The sequence below is a fragment of the Euleptes europaea genome, chromosome 11 (assembly GCF_029931775.1).
Source record: "Euleptes europaea isolate rEulEur1 chromosome 11, rEulEur1.hap1, whole genome shotgun sequence".
In the NCBI taxonomy this organism is placed as follows: domain Eukaryota; kingdom Metazoa; phylum Chordata; class Lepidosauria; order Squamata; family Sphaerodactylidae; genus Euleptes; species Euleptes europaea.
In genome coordinates this window covers 3,910,813-3,929,124 of record NC_079322.1, presented here as the reverse complement: position 1 = coordinate 3,929,124, position 18,312 = coordinate 3,910,813, and positions in this window count along the sequence as shown.

Below are 18,312 nucleotides of genomic sequence, written 5' to 3'. Positions count from 1 at the left end.
GAGGGCACTTCGCCCACAGCTGTCCAGAGAAGCGACACAGCCCATTAAACTCCCAGCCCCAGGCAAATGCGAGCCTCATTGCCTGGGAAAGATCGCTCCTCAAGGCTCCAGCCCGCCCGGAATTCAGCGCCTCTTAGTTGCAGTGTGGCTTCTGTTGCCTGACAACCGCTGGCTCCTGACCCATGCCATGATTGACTCGGGGGCATCCCGATCGTACATGGACAGCAATTTCACCTGGCAACATCAGGTGCCCTTACAGGCCAAGAAGAAGGCAATGAAGGTGAAAGCCATCGATGGCCAGCTGTTGGCCATTAAGGTTCTGTTCAAGGTCTGGCGTCACCATCTGGAGGGGGCCCAGCACCCAGTGGTGGTATGAACTAGGGCTGTTGATTTGGTTTGTCTCGAACCGAAAAACAGCCGAATTTCCCCCGATTCGGCTGTTTTTTGGTTCGGGACAACCGAACCCAAAAAAGGCGGGAAACGGGGGAGCCGAATTCACTGACTTCGGGGGTTCGGCGAATAAATTCGGCAGATTTCACCCCCTCTTTAAACAGATCTGTGCCTCCCAGCTGGGAGGTGCAGATCTGTTTAAAGGGCCCCCCATGCAGAGAGCGCAGAGGGGCTTGACAACCCCCCGCCCGCCTTCCCAGGAAGGCCCAGATCTGTTTAAAGGGGGGGTGGAACAGACCTGTGCCTCCTGGCTGGGAGGCTCAGACCTGTTTAAAAGGGTGTGTGTGGAACAGATCTGTGCCTCCTGGCCAGGAGGCTCAGACCTGTTTAAAGGGGGGTGGAACAGATCTGCGCCTCCCGGCCGGGAGGCACAGATCTGTTTAAAGGGGGTGGTGGAACAGGGGTGGTGGAACAGGCAGAGCAGAGGGGCTTGCCAACCCATCTCCCCTCTTCCCGGGAGTCCCAGGAAGAGGGGCGGGGGTCTTTAAACCCCTCTGCCCCCCATGCCTTCATGGGCTTCCCTGAAGGCGCACGGGGGGGGGGCTTTAAACAGGGAACCCCCTGAAGGCCTGCGGGGGGGCGAATTTCCCCCTGAACTCCGGATCTCGCCTGAATTTTCGGAGATCCGAAGCGGGGCAGTTCGGACTTCAGCACAGTTCAAATTTAAAAGGGCTGAATTTTGCCGAAGCCGAACTGTACCGAATTTTTTTTCAACAACCCTAGTATGAACAGACCACAAGAATCTGGAGCATCTACAAACTGCACTCTGCTTGAGTCAGTGGCTGATCCGTTGGTCCTTGTTCTTTTTGTGCTTTGACTTCAGAATTCAATACATCCCGAAATCACAAAACAAGCGGTCCGATGCCCTCTTCCGGATCCCCGAGTCCACCTGCCTAGCATCCCAGGAAACCCCGGAAGCAACAGTCCTCAGCTCTGAGGTTTTCACCACAGCCATTGAGGCGCATAACAACATCCTGGTCTATTATCCTTTTAACTATTGCAGAAGTCTATTGGTTTTTTTATTGCACTGTAGTCTGCTCTTCTTCCAAAGATATTAGGGCAATGTACACGAGGTGTTCCTTTTTTATCTTCACAAGAACTCTATGAAGTAGCCTAAGTAGATAGCAACTATCCCAAGAAAGAAACTTTCCTAACCAGTGAGCCTCATGACTCATGTGAAAATCCAGTGCAATGCACATGGGCTCCCAGCAGAGTTAGTACTGGCAGTATTCTGCTTGGTCTGTCTAGTATAACTGTGCCAGGTCTACTACTGGGCACCAGCTTCCACTGATTAGCCCTGAAAGCCATTTCAAATAAAGATGGAGGTCTGCTGAACATTATTAATTTTATGCTCCAGTTACGTTTGGTACTGAAATACAGTGGGGCTGTAAGCATTTCAGAAAGGAAGAAGTATACTCTATACCCCCCAGGATACATCAGTTTCCATATTAGTTTGGGGGGTGTTGTTATTCAGGCAGCTTATTATGCACAAACAAGAGAAGTCCGTGCCCGTCGCGCGGTGTTTGGCATCTTCTCTGCAGGACCCTTCAGAAGCTAGTCCTTATTATCCTCTCTTGCTGCCACTCGCCTGGCAGCTTAAGCAGAGGAGCCTGAAGATGAAGGGGAAAAGAAGGTGGCTTGTTACTCAGTAGAAAGACAGGCAAGGTCGGCTCCTCTCAGAGCAGAAGCAGCGCGAGAAAAGGAATCCTCTGTGGGAATCCACATTCTGCACTGACTTTCTAGTACCTGAGCTTCCCAGAACTCCATTTTGGTGGCGATGAAGTACAGAAGATTCACTCTCACTGTGATGAGAACTCTAGGCAGTAGCAAGATCAGGAGGATTCCCAACTCCAAGAAAGAGGCAGTCCAGTGCTCATCCATCCTAGTGAAGTAAGTACCTCTGGAGACCATGTAGGCTTGCCAACTCCACGTTGGGAAACTCCTGGAGATTTGTTGGTGGAGCTGTAAAGAAACAGCCCAGAGACCGTTTTAAAACACCAAATGGAGTATTTATGTCAGGGGAGAAAAATCCACACACCCCATTCTTAGAGCATGTCCCTTGCACCTCACCTGCTTCAAGAACCAGAATACAAAGGACTGGTTTTATTTTTAAAAATCACATCCACTTGCACTTCATCTGCTCATGAACAAACGGGATCACGTAAACTCTGAAGGATCCCTCTTTTGGGGTCTTGTACTTCCTTCTTTGTGCTCACTTTGTGCTCTCTCTTCGTTTTAAAAAAAACTCAATATGGAAATCAGAATGGATTTGATCCCGCAGATCTGTTCTCTTAGTAGAGTTGATTCCCTCCATTGGAAGGAGCCACCCTGTGTCACAAGATGCTCATGTCATGTACCAGAGGGGCTCTTTTTGTGCCAGAGAACCATCCCTAATGGACAAGATATGCAGGATCTATCCCAACAAACTGCAGCTGAACACGAGACACCTTACTGAAGAACCGTGTGTCTGGAGCCCTATTCATGTATGCCCTGACCGAGATGCCTCAGGCTAGCCCAATCTCATCAGAACTCAGAAGCAAAGCAAGGTCAGCCCTGGTTAGTATTTGGATGGGAGACCACCAAGGAGGTCCAGGGTCACTATGAAGAAGCAGGCAAGGGAGAAACCACCTCTTAACATCTCTTGGCCTTGAAAACCCTACAGGGTTGCCACAAGTGGGCTGTGACTTGATGTCACTTTACACACATATCCATTCATGCATATTTTATTCATTCACAAAACAGGTGGATAGAAAAGGAGGCAAGCCCTAACAAGTTTTGCATGTTCTTTTTTCAAAATGTCAAAATGTGAATCAATTTTATGGCCATCAAACAGACATTTGATGGGACAACCTGGTGTGAGCTGATTCAGATGCGCAGGCAACGATCCGTGGCTTGTGACCTTTGGCTGCTCGCTCCCTTAATTGCTGATATTTTGGTGGAATCTTTCTTGCTTAAGGAAAGAGTCAGAGCTAATTGCTTTCAAGTATTCAAAACTGGCATTGACATTTTCCAGTTTTTAGCACCTCTGAGTCTGAAATCTCCAGTATTGCCACTCGCCTGACTCTGTAATGGGACAATGACAGGTGAGCTGAACAGTTTTATATGCTCAGTGCACTCAGTAAAGGACATACACGTCCCAATTCTTTTTTCGTTCTTTCTATTTTAGATCCTTTTTTTAAAAAAAATGTTTTAAGTTTCAATTTCTTTGAACAGGTTCTTAGCCTGGTGGTGGAAAGCGCCATCAAGTCGCAGACTTACGGCAACTCCTCATGGAGTTTTCAAGGCAGGAGATGTTCAGAAGTGGTTTGCCATATCCTGCCTTTGCATAGCAACCCTGGACTTCCTTGGTGGTCTCTAGGGTTGCCAACCTCCAGGTACTAGCTGGAGATCTGCTATTACAACTGATCTCTAGCCAATAGAGATCAGTTCACCTGGAGAAAATGGCCACTTTGGCCATTGGACTCGATGGCAGTGAAGTCCCTCCCCTCCCCAAACCCCGTCCTCATCAGGCTTCACCCCAAAAACCTCCCAAAGCTAGAATATATGGACATTGTCCTATTTGGACGAAATGGTGATCATGCTCATGGAGATAATGGTACCTAGTGCACTATCCTGGTATGCATGGTAGGAGCACTGGAAACGTAATAACTGAAAAGTGGTAATGAAGTGTGGCGATCTACAAGTATCCTCCATGGTGTCTTTACTATTTTAATATGAAAGTGCCATCTGTCTGGGAAATATTTGGAGGCTTGGAGCAGCCCCTAGAGTGAATTGTTGTTGTAAGCTGAAAGGTTCATTTTTCAATTTGAAATTTGATCCCCACTTTGAGATGTCATAGAATTGAGTAAGGAGTCGAACACCAGATGCCAACCAAATATTATCTGAGTACCTATCAGAAAAGAGCCCAAAGACACATTCTCAGGATCTGGGGACTTTCAGGCTGCATAAATCACAGGCATCGGATCTTCTCCTCATGGAAGCACAAGTAAAAAGTCGAAAGAGTTATCTGACATTACATTACATCAGGGGCTTCTGATTGGCCACTAGAGATCTGACTGACTGGGCAGATTAAAACAAGCTGCAGCTGCCACCCAAGTGTTGGATTTATTCTCTCTCACTCCTCTAGCCCAGTGTATTTTTTAATATTACCCCTCCTCCCCTATGCTTGGGCTTACTCTGTGTGTGAGGCTTCCTGTGGAAGCACTACATTATAAAGAAAGCTAGTACAAAGTTTTCCACGGTTTTGGTAGGAGCTTATATCCTACTTTGGAACAAGAGTTGCCAGGTCACCTTTCGCCACCAGTGGAAGGTTTCTTGGGTGGAGCCTGAGGAGGGGGGGTTTGGGGAGGTGAGGGACTTCAATGCCATAGAGTCCAATTGCCAAAGTGGCCATTTTCTCCAGGTGAACTGATCTCTATTGACTAGAGAGAACAGAGCATTCCTATCAATGCAGGAGCAGATATAGTAGCTGCCATGGTTGATTCCTGAAGAAGACGTGGGTCAAAAGAGGGCGATACCCGGACCCCTGTAGCTTTGCAGCACTGACTTGGCTGGTTTGTGAGACCTGTGGTCTGTCCATGAAGATTTGTGCATCTGTCAGGATACTACTCCACAAATGCACCATATGAAGAATTTCCTTTTTCAACTTACCTGAGGCTTGGAAAATGTGATACTTTGCAAAAAGGAAGTTGAGTGGCTGATAATAATATTCCAATGTGGACTCTATTAGCTGTACTGATTTAGACATATATATGATGTTATGGGATTGTTTATGTGTATTGGTTGGTGATGTACACTATCTTATAAGTTATTACACTTTTGGTTATTTAAAAAAGCTGGGCAGTTTTCTGCCATTACCTGCAGGTTGGCAACCCTATTTGGAATTAGTGAAATTCTGGAGCTGATTACTAGTTGATTGTTGACAAATGTGCTATAAAATTCAGGCTGATAATGGGTTCCCTACCAGTCGTACCAAATAAATCCATCCTTGCGTGTGGAAGATGAGTGGTTGCTTTGCAGCAGGAGAAGATTTGTTAACCCCATCCTTAAGGACTGGATGCTTTTGACCATTCTTAGGAATGAACTTTGTTGTTTGGATGAATGGAACTTTGGTTTCCAGTGCGATTGTAAGCCCTGACCTGGATGGCCCAGGCTAGCCTGATCTCGTCAGATCTCAGAAGCTAAGCAGGGTCAGCCCTGGTTAGTATTTGGATGGGAGACCACCAAGGAATACCAGGGTTGCTGTGCAGAGGAAGGCACTGGCAAACCACCTCTGTTAGTCTCTTGCCATGAACACCCCCCAAAAGGGGTCGCCATAGGTCAGCTGCGACTTGACGGCACTTTAAGGTATTTTGTATGTATTTATTGTAATCCCAATCTGACTGCAAAGTGTTTCACTTTAAATCCCAAACCCTGAACAGCCCTACTGAAGTTGAGAAACTGAGGCTGCTTTAGGAATGTAAAAGAATTCCACGTATTTTCCGGCTTGACCCAAACTTTGATGGTTCAAGCTGGTTCCTTTTAGTTATTGGACAAAATTACAGCTGTCAGACCTCTTCAATTTCCAGGCCAACACTGAGAGCGTCAACTGTGAAGAGAAGCAGTGCTAGAGGTGTGTGTGTGGATTCTTCAGGAGAAGAAGTAGAGAGGGAGTCGGTTGACAGAGAAGAGAAAGGAGACAAGGGGGGAAATAGGGGGTAGGAAATGGGAAGGAAATAGGAGGGTATGAATGGAATCAAAGGGGGGGAAGGGATGCACCCTCTCCATAAGTTTCTTGCAGGTCCCCACTTGAGAAATACTTATGATGAATTATGCATATTCCATATTAAACTTTGAATTTTTTTTAAGGCAAATTCATTTCTGCTTTCCAAATATCCTTACTAAAGATTAACCTGGAAAACAGGGATGTTTCAGATTCTAATAACAGTGGAGATATTCTCCAGTGAATCTTTTCAAGTGCTGTGTAAAAAAAGGTACCGACATCAGCCTTTGATTCATTCCTTCTTTTTTTCTGTCTGCAAGCTCCTGCTACCCGAAACAATGTTGTTCCTTTCTTAAAGCATCAATCAAGTTCGGAAGTTTAAAGTACATGCTGCTCCTTTGGGTACCATTACAACAAGTCACTGGAGACGGCGATTATACATGTGGTAGCAGTTCTTGCTGGAGAACCTTGCAATTAATCTGTGGAAGAATACCAATCATATTTATTTGACTCGCAGTCCAACTGACAAGCCAGAAAATCAGCTTGATTTAAACCTATTTGATCCTGGTGAAAACAATGGGGGAGGATTCATCAGGAAGTTCTCGCGCACCCCGCTGCAATGAATGGGTGGCATGGCTTTGGGAAGCGCCTGCTGATTTTAATGGTGCTCCCCCAGGAAAAATGTCTCTGTGAATTGTTCCAAGAAGGATTGAATTAGAGATAAGGCTTTGATCCTAAGAGCCCCAGTCCTTACTAACCTTTATCCCTTTCTCGTGAGCTGAGACAGGCAAAGAGTTTTTTGGAAGGCCCCAGATATCCTCCATTGTGAATAGCAACAACAGCTCTACCTGAACAAGCCTTCACCTATTCTCTCTAGTATCAGAGGAGCATGCCTGTTATATTAGGTGCGGTGGAACACAGGCGGGATGGTGCTGCTGCAGTTGTCTTGTTAGTGGCTTCCTAGAGGCACCTGGTTGGCCACTGTGTAAACAGACTGCTGGACTTGATGGGCCTTGGTCTGATCCAGCAGGGCCTTCCTTGTGTTCTTATGTTCTTATGTCTTTCAGGAGGATTTGACATCTCTTCTGGGTGACGCTCTAGGAATTCCCCTATGCTCTAAAGTAAAGACCTTAGAGACTGGGGGAATTCCTAGAGCATCATGGAGGATGTAGAATAATAGAATCATAGAGTTGGAAGGGGCCACAGGCCATCTAGGTCAGCCCCCTGCTCAATGCAGGATCAGCCTAGAACATCCCTGACCAGTGTTTGTCTGCTTGAAGACTGCCCGTGAGGGGGAGCTCACCCACCTCCCTTGGTAGCTGATTCCACTGTCGAACAACTTTTCCTTTTAAAAAAATTCCCCCTAATATCCAGCCTGTACCTTTCTGCCCCTAATTTACCCTTCTAACCGTAATGTGATATCTCTTCTGGGTGGTGGTCTATCAGATGTGATGCCATTTCCCTATGATGCTGTAGGAATCCCTCCAATCTCGATGGTCTTTTTCATAGAGATTGGGGAAGTTTCTGGAGTGTCACCACCAATGCTCATTCTCTCTCTTCCCACTCATTCAAATCATGATGGCAGGGGGTTGAGAGCAGGGCCAGAGGGAAATCAAAGGGCAAATGGCAAGCCTGTGCTTACTCCTTGAGTGAGGGATAATAATACAGGCAGACAACTGGGAGTGAAGTGCTGAGCCAAGTAAAGGGAAGGCTCTGCTTCTCGCCTCTGTTGTGGTTTCCAGTGCTGAGCTGAGACCAGCCAAGACACATGCGCCCCTCCAGCCAGGGGCTCAAGAAGTCTCCTGATCTGCTGTGTGCCAAGGACAGCCACAACGGGGTGAGTGGAGGGTGCCAGGCCCTTGGCAGTCCAGAGTACATGGCTGGTGGCAGGGTTAAAGATGCTGCTATGGGCTGGATCCTAGTGGGAGGGGAGTCAGCAAAGAGCACTGCTACGGCTGGTCCTTCAGCCTGCTGACTAAGGGTAGGAACACAGACGTAAGCCCCAGCTCTCAGCCTGTGGTACGTACTTTATCCCAATGAGTATTTTAATACTTAATGCTCAAGAAGCAATTTGCATTAGTTACAACATTCCCACACATTTTATGTTGCATTGCTTTTGATTGGCTTTTTATAGCCACATACTTGTTTTTAATATGCTCCTTTCAGCAGACTTGATTTTGATGTGGCTTATTTCAGAGTCCATAAAGTTAACTAATAACGATAACAAACATAAGAGGAAAGTAATCAGAAGATGTTTAGCACAAACATCTATAATATTTCCTTCATTGCTGAATCGAGCTCCCTTCATACTTGCTGGTAGAAAGCCCTGTCAAGTCGCAGCTGACTTACGGTGACCCCGTAGGGTTTCCAAGGTAAGAGACGTTCAGAGCTGGTTTGCCTGTCTGTCTCTGTGTAGCGACCCTGAACTTCCTTGGTGGCAGGGCATCATTCGCGTGCACGTGCGAAGCTGTGGTGAGCCTCCAAACCAGCACTGTGATACACCTCCGGTGGGAAAAGTCTTAACTGCAATACTCTCCTTCTCCAGGTGTGTTAGTCAACAGCCCATAGCTGGAAAGGTAGACTTTGTCAAGCAGCATTGCTTTTCATGACCCTTGATGCTCACATTGTTCATGCTTGGCAAGGCAGGCAGCTAAATGCGGCACCACACTTAGTGAGCGGTTAATCGTCTGTTAAATTCAGAGGCAGATTGACATGGCAGAGAGACAGAGAACACAACATGAGCACATGCTGCTGGTATCCTGAATCAGACCATCGGTCTACTTAGACTGGCTGCAGCTCTCCAGAGTCTCAGGCAGGGGTCTTTCACATCACCTACTGCCTGGTCCTTTTCTTAACTGGAGATGCCAGGGATTGAACCTGGGACCTTCAGCATGCTAAGCAGCTGTTCTGCCACTAAGCCACGGCCCCTCCCCAACATGAAGTTCACTAGTAAGACTGTTTCCACCCATATACGTTTGGGAGGCTTCGTTTGGGATGGCCAGGAGGAGCAGAGACTCCAACCATGTAGCCAAAATTATTAAGTCAGAAGCAGTCAAACTCCGAGGCTGGATGGGAAAAGATGCTCTATTTTTTTTATAATTCTATGTCAAAATAAGCCTTGCTAATTTATTGCAAAAATGTCTTGTCGTGTATATTTGGAGAAGCAATTAGATGACTCAAATCTGAACTAATTTTTCCAGCATTGAACATACTTTTCTAAAGAATACAACAGAACTAATTGGGTATGTGGGAGATATTTCCCTGCAGTTGCAGAGGCAAAAGTGGAGGGCAGTGGCCAGTCCTGGGCCAGAGGACCTAGATGGCCCTCCCTCCCTTCCAAGAAGGGGAAGGCTCAGCCATCAGTCAGATTAGGAGGAACTGCAGAGATCTTGCTTCCCTCTCCCTTCAAGAAAGAGCCCCTGCCCACTGGGTGGTTGCCTCAAGGCAAAAGTGAGGAGGGAAAGGATTTGCCTATAGGCCAGAGAACAAAGAGATGGCTACTTGTGCTTTGCCTTTGCCTTCTAGTGCCATTTGGGTTATTAGGGCAAAGTCTAGGGCCAGATTAGAACGTTGTACTGCAGACTTTCTGTGAATGGAAGATGGGCAAGAGGTGTTTTTTTACTTAATTTCCCCCCATCAGGGCAGCTCCCCCCCCCCATTGTGTGGCTCATTTTGCTTGGAAGACTCTGCTGATCCTCAGAGAGGCGTTATAGGGCAAATAACAGGTTGTGCATGGAAGGGGATGATGGGGGAAGGATCCAATACCTTCTTGCAGTGGACCAGTCCCAATGACTGGCAGAAATGCTGTGTGCCTAACAGTGCAATCCCTTTGGTGGTAAAATTGGTGTATTGAGCTGGTTGGACTGTGTCCCTGTCAGTTACCTTATCTGCAGCCACAGTCACTCTCCTTCCCAGTCATCATCCCCTCATCGAATTGTGAAACAGTGTCAACAAGATACTGAAGATGAATAGGGCTGCCAGCCTCCAGGTAGTGTCTGGAGATCCGCTGTTATTACAACTGATCTCCAGCTGATAGAGATCAGTTCCCCTGGAGAAAATGGCCATTTTGGTCATTGGACAAATGGCATTGAAGTCCCTCCCCTCCCCCAACCCCACCCTCCTCAGGCTCCGCCCCAAAAACCTCCTACCAGAGGCGAAGAGGGCCCTGGCAACCCTAAAGATGAATGACATTTTTCAGATGATTTCCAGCAGATGTCTTTTCAGGTTTGGTCAGTTATAGCAACGTTAAAGAACTGGGTTTTTTCAGTTTTTGTTTTGTTTTCATGCATATGCCTATCGATCTTCTGTACAAAGCAGGAGAATGTTGGGTGTTCTGTGGAGCTCTCTTCCTTCATGACGGGCGGCGGGTCCAGAAGAACTGGTTAGTCTTCTGTATGCGTTAAGTACGTGTTCCAGAACATTCCCTTGTTGACAGAATCCTCTGCAATGTGTAGAGATTCAGTCACAGATCTGCAGGCATTCATCAGTAACCAAAATGATGTGGGAAATGGTTCCTGAAAGTTTGACAAGCACTGCCTAAAGAGGTACACTCGAGTCCAGTAGCACCTTAAAGACCAAGCAGATTTTCAGGGTATATGCTTTTGAGATTCAAAGTTCTCTTTGTCAGATACAAGTTGGAATGGAGATCTTTGAGTCCTTATATCCTAGCCAGAAGGTGGGAAGGGTGTTGCACAGAAGGAATTAGGACGTAGAGGTACAATGCAGATTGTAATCCACTTGATTGGAGAAGAGAAGAAATGCTCAGGGGCAGAAAAAATAGCATCTGTGGTGAGATAAGAATCTTATGTCCCTGTTCAGCCCTCTCTCTCTCTCTCTCTCTCTCTCTGTGTGTGTGTGTGTCAGAAGGGCTCTTGAAAGCCTATACCCCCAAAATCTGGTTGGTCTCTAGACTCAAATCTGGTTGGTGCCACTCAACTCAAGTCCAGCTGCAGACCATCACAGCTGTCCTCTGCAATTGCCGAAAAAGGACAGCTTTAAATCAAATTATTTGTGCAGGAACATTGCTACCACTAGAGAGAGCTCTTGCACTAATGGAATAGAATGGAATGGGACGGAATGGGGAAGCGTGGCGTTCCACCTTTCTTTGGAGCGTCCCTCTCCACAAAAATGTTAGACTGACTTCTAAGGAGTGTGTTGTGCTGCGGGAGAGGTTACTGTAACATGATTGATCTTGCAGGATAAGAAAGACTCTGCTAATTTGGACTCCCTCCACAATAATTCAGCCATATTTACTTGGGCTCTGTAGTTTTCCATTTCAGTTCATGATTTGGTAAAGCATTTAGTTGTGCGTAGGATGAAAATGAAATGCAGGCTGTTGTTGTTGCGGTTTTTTTTTTAAAGTGATTTATGAATAATGCTGATGGATAGATGTGAGATTATGATTTAGTTAAAGCTCAAAATATATTGAACAAATGTCTGCACATTACAACCGCTCGCTTTCACGGGGAGGGACGTTGCAGCTCTCTTGCCATTCAGCAGTGTTAATAAACGCAGGAAAACGAGTTGCAATCTAGCAGAGAAAACACACACAGGAACTCGCTAATGATGCCCTGCTAGAAGAGCTACATCTCAAAGATACAACTAGATTCGAGTCCAGCAGCACCCTGGAGTCCGACAAGATTTTTGGGATATCAGCTTCTGAGAGTCAGAGCTCTCTTTGTTAGAATATCTGATGAAGGGAGTGTTGACTCTCAAAACCCCATTCCCCTCAATATCTTTTTGTTCTCTAAGGAGCTCCTGGACTCATATCTAGTTGTTCTACTGCAGACTGGCATGGATTCACCTGTGAAACTAGCTTTAAAGATAAAGCCCCTCCCTCTCGGTTTACTGTCTGGCACCTCTGCCTAAGAGATCTCTGGTTGGACAGACCTCTGCCCCAGGCCACAGAGAGCCGTTGCTCATCAGAGGTCGTTTATGCCTGGGAGTTTGACCTGAGGTTCATTGCTCGCTGGACCCACACTTTCCTGTTGGGAGTCTATGCACCAGCAGTCTCCAAGCTCAAGTCAGGAAGTATTTGAATCCCTGTCCCTTGAAATGCTGCTTTGTAATTGGCTGTAGTGCTTACTGTGAGAGAAAAGTCCCCCTCCCCCGTAGAAACCCAACTGCCATGTTTAAAAGCATTAAAAACAACAACCACAGAGCTCTCTAAAAGGCACCGGGTTGGGGAAGGGGGGAATCCAAGCCTCAGTTTTAAAATGATTTTCTTCTGCTCAGAAAGAGCTCCGAGGTAGTATGAAGCGGGAAGCATTTGAATCGCCGTCTCTGGACATGCTGCTTTGTCATTGGCTGTGAGCAAAACTAAGCTAGCGTGTCCTGCACTTTGCCTTATGCACAGAGATTTCACCCAGGCTGAGCTCAGGGGAGAGGGAAGAATCGGGTTAACAGAGGGACGGGAAGTCCCGGGATTTGTGAGGGCTGGCCACGAGGTCAACTCTAATAGAGGGTAAACTCATGCATAACTCCAAGAAACAACCAAGACAGACCAGGAGCAAATGTGAGTGAAAGTACCTCTGCATAAATGACCAGAGTAATAAAGTGGCATACAAAGAATTTTTTGTTAACCCAGTGCAGGAATTCACCCCCCTCCCCAGATTTGTTCAGTTCGGCAGTAAACAGCTCAAATGACTTCCAAACCGATTTGCAGCTGCTTATTACCTGGGCTTACTGGCATTTGTTTGTGTGAAGGCAGCCAATCAGAGCAGTGCTTGCTCAGGCTGCAATTGGTTGCCTAGTGGAAACCAGAAAATCCAAAGAGGAGCTTTTCTGAAATAAGAGACTTCTGATTGGTATCACACAGGCTCACACAGACCTCTGCCTACTGCTGCCAATTTCCAGGTGGTGGCTGGAGTTCTCCTGGGATTACAACTGATCTCCAGGAGACAGCGATCAGTTCACCTGGAGAAAATGGCCGCTTTGGAAGGTGGACTCAGTGGCATTAGACCCCACTGAAGTCCCTCCCTTCCACAAACCTTGACCTTCACAGGCTCTGTCCCATAAATCTCCAGGTATTTCCCATCCTAGAGCTGGCAACCCTACGGCCTCTGCCTCAGGCCTTGGAGAGCCTGCATGACCCAAGGATGGTGCATAGGTTTGCCAGCTCCAGGATGGGAAATTCTTGGAGCTTTTGGGAGTGGAGCCTGGGAAGAGCAGAGTTTGGGGAGGGGAGGGATATAGGGAATATAAGGCCATAGGTGCCACCCTTTGACTCTCCCATTTCTCTCCAGGTGAACCTGTTGTGTATAAGTTCCGATCTCCATAGTCTGGAGGCCAATTGTAATAGCAGGAGAGCTCCAGGCCCCACTCAGAGGTTGGCAACCCTCGGTACAGCTGATTTTTTTTTTTTTTTTACTCAGCACAATCAGGGCACATTTGCTTTTCAAATGTTCTTTGCCATTTTGGGGAGCTTCTCATTGTTCTGCCCAATTTTATGTTAGATTTTTTTTTAAAAAAAATTGCTTTTAAGACACAAAAAACAGACCTGAGGGAGATACTACAACTCCCACGATGCTCTGTGAAATTACACACCCGCGAAACCCTCCCCATCCAAACAGATTGGCAGCTGTGGCCGTCACTGAGGAAGACAGAAAGGAAGAACAAACAGTAGGATTAAAACCAGTGCTGAATAGCCGGCCTTTTACATGTGCCCGACGACTGATTTAGTGCTGTGTTTGGGCCCCAGAATGAATGAAGCAGGCGGCACTGACTAAGGGGGCAAAGATGGGTGAGGAAAGCTCCATCGGTCCGCACGGCAGGTGTAAAGAGCCAGGCCTGCTGCAGTGAGCTCTGTAGGAAGAAGGTACAGCAACCTTCCCATCACCCACCAATGGGTTCAATATAATCAAACCGATTCTCGAAGAATCGGCAGCCTGATCAGGACTAGTGAACAGGATGTGATCCGATCTGGCTGGCTGTTGAGCATCCCTATGTTGAACTGCCCTAACGTGGACGGCCCATGCTAGCCCAATCTCACCAGATATTGGAAGCTAAGCAGTTAGCTGGTTAGTACTTGGATGGGAGACCACCAGGGAAAGTCCAGGGTCGCTATGCAGAGGCAGGCAATGGCAAACTACCTCTGAACACTCCTCTTTCCTTGAAAACCCCATGAAGGGTTGACATAAATCAGTTGCAACTTGATAGCAGTTTCTTTGTACCACTGTTTCCAACTGATTGGCTTCCTGTGGCAATCTTTCGAATTCAAACCAAGAGGGTTGAGCTGATTAACGCTAAAATTACAAATATATAAATTTTAATATGATACACAGTAACGTTAAAAACACAGGGCCTATATACTGTAGTAGCCGAGTAATTCATAATAAATACATCCATAAAACACATACATGGTTGATATATAACCGCACAATGACCAAAATAGGACCAAACTAGGACCAGACGCGTTTTGGCCTCATATAGGCCTTCCTCAATGGTCATACATGAAATTATAATATAGTACACATCCTAACAATCTAATTTCATAATGCAAGGTGGCAAATACATGCAAGCCCCTTTTGCCTTATGTGGCTTCTTGAAAAAATATTTATTCCAGAACATCTCCCACCTTGTATTTCACTCCAGGCTTCTAAGGATGTGTATTCATCAAACAGTGGGTAAGGTCTAGCATGAAGCCAAGTCAGGTGGAAACAGGGACTGAAGCTGGCATCCGAATCGTGGGCACACAGAACAAGGTGGGCTTTTCGTGAGGGCCAAGGCAGATGTGAGATTCCCAGAATTTTTATTTGCAGGCATGCAGGTTCAGTTTGGAACGATACCATGATGGGAAGGAAAGGATGTATAATCCTCCTTCCCTATCAGTTTGCTGCTCCAACACAGCCCCATGAGTGGCAGAACAGCTGCTTGGCAGGCAGAAGGTCCCAGATTCAGGCTCTGGCATTTCCAGTTGAAAGGACCAAGCAGTAGATGATGTGGAATACCACTAACGGAGATCCTGGAGAGCTGCCTCCAGTCTGAGTAGACCAGACTGTCCTTGGTGCGATTCGGTTTAAGGCAGCTTCATGTGTTTGTGTGTGTTAGCTCTCAGGGGGAGAACATATCACTGTCCAGAGATTTTGGCCCCTTCCCAATGCACAGCAGTGATTCCAGATCAGGCCTCTACTCGCCTGCTGTTGGAATAAAAATAAACTCTAGGAAAATCTCGGCATCATATCTGGCTTGGCCCTCCGGGTGAAGACACCCTGGGAGTGACAAAATGAAAGACGGAAGCCCTGTACTGAATGTGATGGAAATCAATATGGAAGACCGCCAGAAGACTTCATGCTTTGTCAGGATGATAATGACTGTGAACTGAAGGAGATTTTGGAAAAGTTAGGATTGTGATGGCGTTACTTTTCAAATGCAGATAAACTGCGAGGCTATTTTAATAAATAGGCATTGCCATTTCCTGCACAGGTAATTGAAGAGCAATTCTTGCCCTGACCTCAGTGGATGTTTAAAGCAAAACCTGTCGTCTTCTGCTTTCAACCACACACTGACGGCAACAGCAAATGATAACAGCATCTTTCATAGGTAAAAACACTCTACCTATTGCTAGGATTGCTAACTCCAGATTGAGAAATTTCTGGAGAATTGGGGGTGGAGCCCGAGAAGAGCGAGATTTGGGAAGGGAGAGAATTCAGCAAAGGTATAATGCCACCCTCCAAAGCAGCCATTTTCTCCAGGGGAACTGACCTCTGTTGTCTGGAGATCAGTAGCAATCCTGGGAGATCTCCAGGCACCACCTGGAGGTTACCAAACCCTGCTTATCACTTGTGAACACTCCTCCTGCTTGGAATCAATTCTATGTTACTAGTCTCAGTGTGTACAAGTGCTTTATACTCTGTTTTATATACTCTTATTATACTCCTGGCAATCTCTGATGGATCTGAATTACAGGGTGGGACCAAGCTTGTCTTTCCTTCCCTCCTTCTTTATGGGTTTTAGATGCTGGCCTCAGAATAAACCGTAAGGCTAGCTCTGGCTAGCGTTGCCAGGTCCCTCATCGCCACCAGCGGGAGGTTTTTGGTGCAGAGCCTGAGGAGGGTGGGGTTTGGGGAGGGACTTCAATGCCATAGAGTCCAATTGCCAAAGCGGCCGTTTTTTCCAGCCAAACTGATCTCTATCAGCCGGAGATCAGTTGTAATAGCAGGAGATCTCCAGCTAGTACCTGGAGGCTGGCAACCCTATTTGCAATGGGAAATGATGCAGAGATTATTCAGACTGGTGCTTTTGAACAGAAAAAAGATGCACAATTAAACCTGACTGGTGCTTTTTGAATGGGGCATACGGCACAATAAAACACTCAGGCAGGTGATGCAAGAGAAAGATGGACAATAATCATTCAGAAAATCTATTATTGCAAAAACCGTAGCTTTGCTTTTGCAAATCAGAGTCCCAGCAAGCTGGAGATACTAATGAAAGTAAACAGGAAGGCCCTGGCACATCTCTATGCATAAGAGCTCTTTTCAGTTGTTATACTTTTGTGTTCAGACGGTACATATGGGGAGATGGAGCTACCTGCAGTTAGGGTCACCAGCTCCAAGTTGGGAAATACCTAGATATTTTGGTGGTGGAGCCTGAGGAGAACAGGGTTTGAGGAGGGGAGGGACTTCAATGCCATAGAGTCCAATTGCCAAAAGTGGCCATTTTCTCCAGGGGAACTGAGCACTTTGGGTCAGCATAGCCTAGCAGTTCCTTTGCATTTGCATCAGTCGTTCTGTACAATCATTCCATTAACTGATCTCTGTTGCATGGAGACCAGTTGTATTAGCGGGAGATCGCCAGCCACCACCTGGAGGTTGGAAACCCTACCTGCAGTCCTCCCACCATTTTCTGTACAAATGGCCGTGAATGAATTTCCCAACAAATCAGTGTTCTCACACAAAATGGCGGTCACACGTTTCGGGAAGACCACGGATGGCACTGTCTTCCCTTAGGTGCCGTTTGAGCACCAAACGTGTAACGTCTGGAAGAGCTTAACTAAAGTGTGAACCTGCTCTGACCTTCACGGATGTCATGAAGTTCAACTCAGCTGCCTGCAGCCAGAGCAAACTGTCACCTTACATTCACCACAGACATAAGCATCTTTGCACCCCGGTCTCCGCAGATAAGTTTCCATGTCTCCCCTGAAAACGATGCAATTTTTAACTCCAGTCCAGATATAGTTTTGAAGCTACTTTTACACTTTCAAAAGTAAAAATAAGTTGGAGAAATAAAAGTCCCCCCGTTCTTCACCAAAGCCTTGATACTATATTCTTTTTAAGGTTGCCAGGTTCCCCCCACCCCCAGTATCGGCAGGAGCTTTTTGGGGGCGAGGCTGGAGGCTGCCATCCCACACACGGCCATGCAGACACAACAACGTCACTTCCGGGAAGTGACGTTGTTGTGACCGCATGCAGGATCACTGCCGGAGGGGAAGAAGGAGTGCTTCTGCATGCAGCCTGGTTAATTGGTGGGCAAGTGCCCACCAGAACCAGACATATGGCAACCCTAATTATTTTAGCTAACATTTTGCTACTATTTTACAGTTCTTTGGGGGGGGGGGAATCATTTCTGAAGACAAACAGAGGAAACCAAATGTAGGCTGATGCACATTTAAAGATACAGTATATGAGCCAGAGAACACAAATATCAAATGCAGACTGGATTTTCTGAGAACTCAATCGTACACGTAAGGAAGCGTTTAGCTCACAGAGCACATTTTAGATGGTACCAAATCGTGCACCTCTGTCTCTGTCAAGTGCCTTCCAAAAGCGTAGTCTACCATCCTGATTTCAGAAGCCTGGAGTGAGGTGCTATGATTGCCATAAACAAGGGTTGTGTGCGTGTCTTTCATTGCCCATTGAAGAGAAACATCTTTTTCATCCATCAGTAGAAGGATGCTCAGAGGTGTGATTCATGTTCATTGCGGTACAGGGAGGCGCTTCTAACGTACGACTCCGAAGGGAGCCATAGCAGGGGCCATACGTTAGCTAAATAGGAAGTCTGAAACACCTAATGGAGTTGAGTTTGTAGGCAGTCTGCCTGGGTGTAATTTAATGGCTGTTGAACCCTTGATTTAGGAGAGAGAAAGAAACACAGATCTTTAATTTCCTGGACAGTTTGTTACATCTAGAAGAGAAGTATTTCTAATTCGTATTTCATTAATTTGT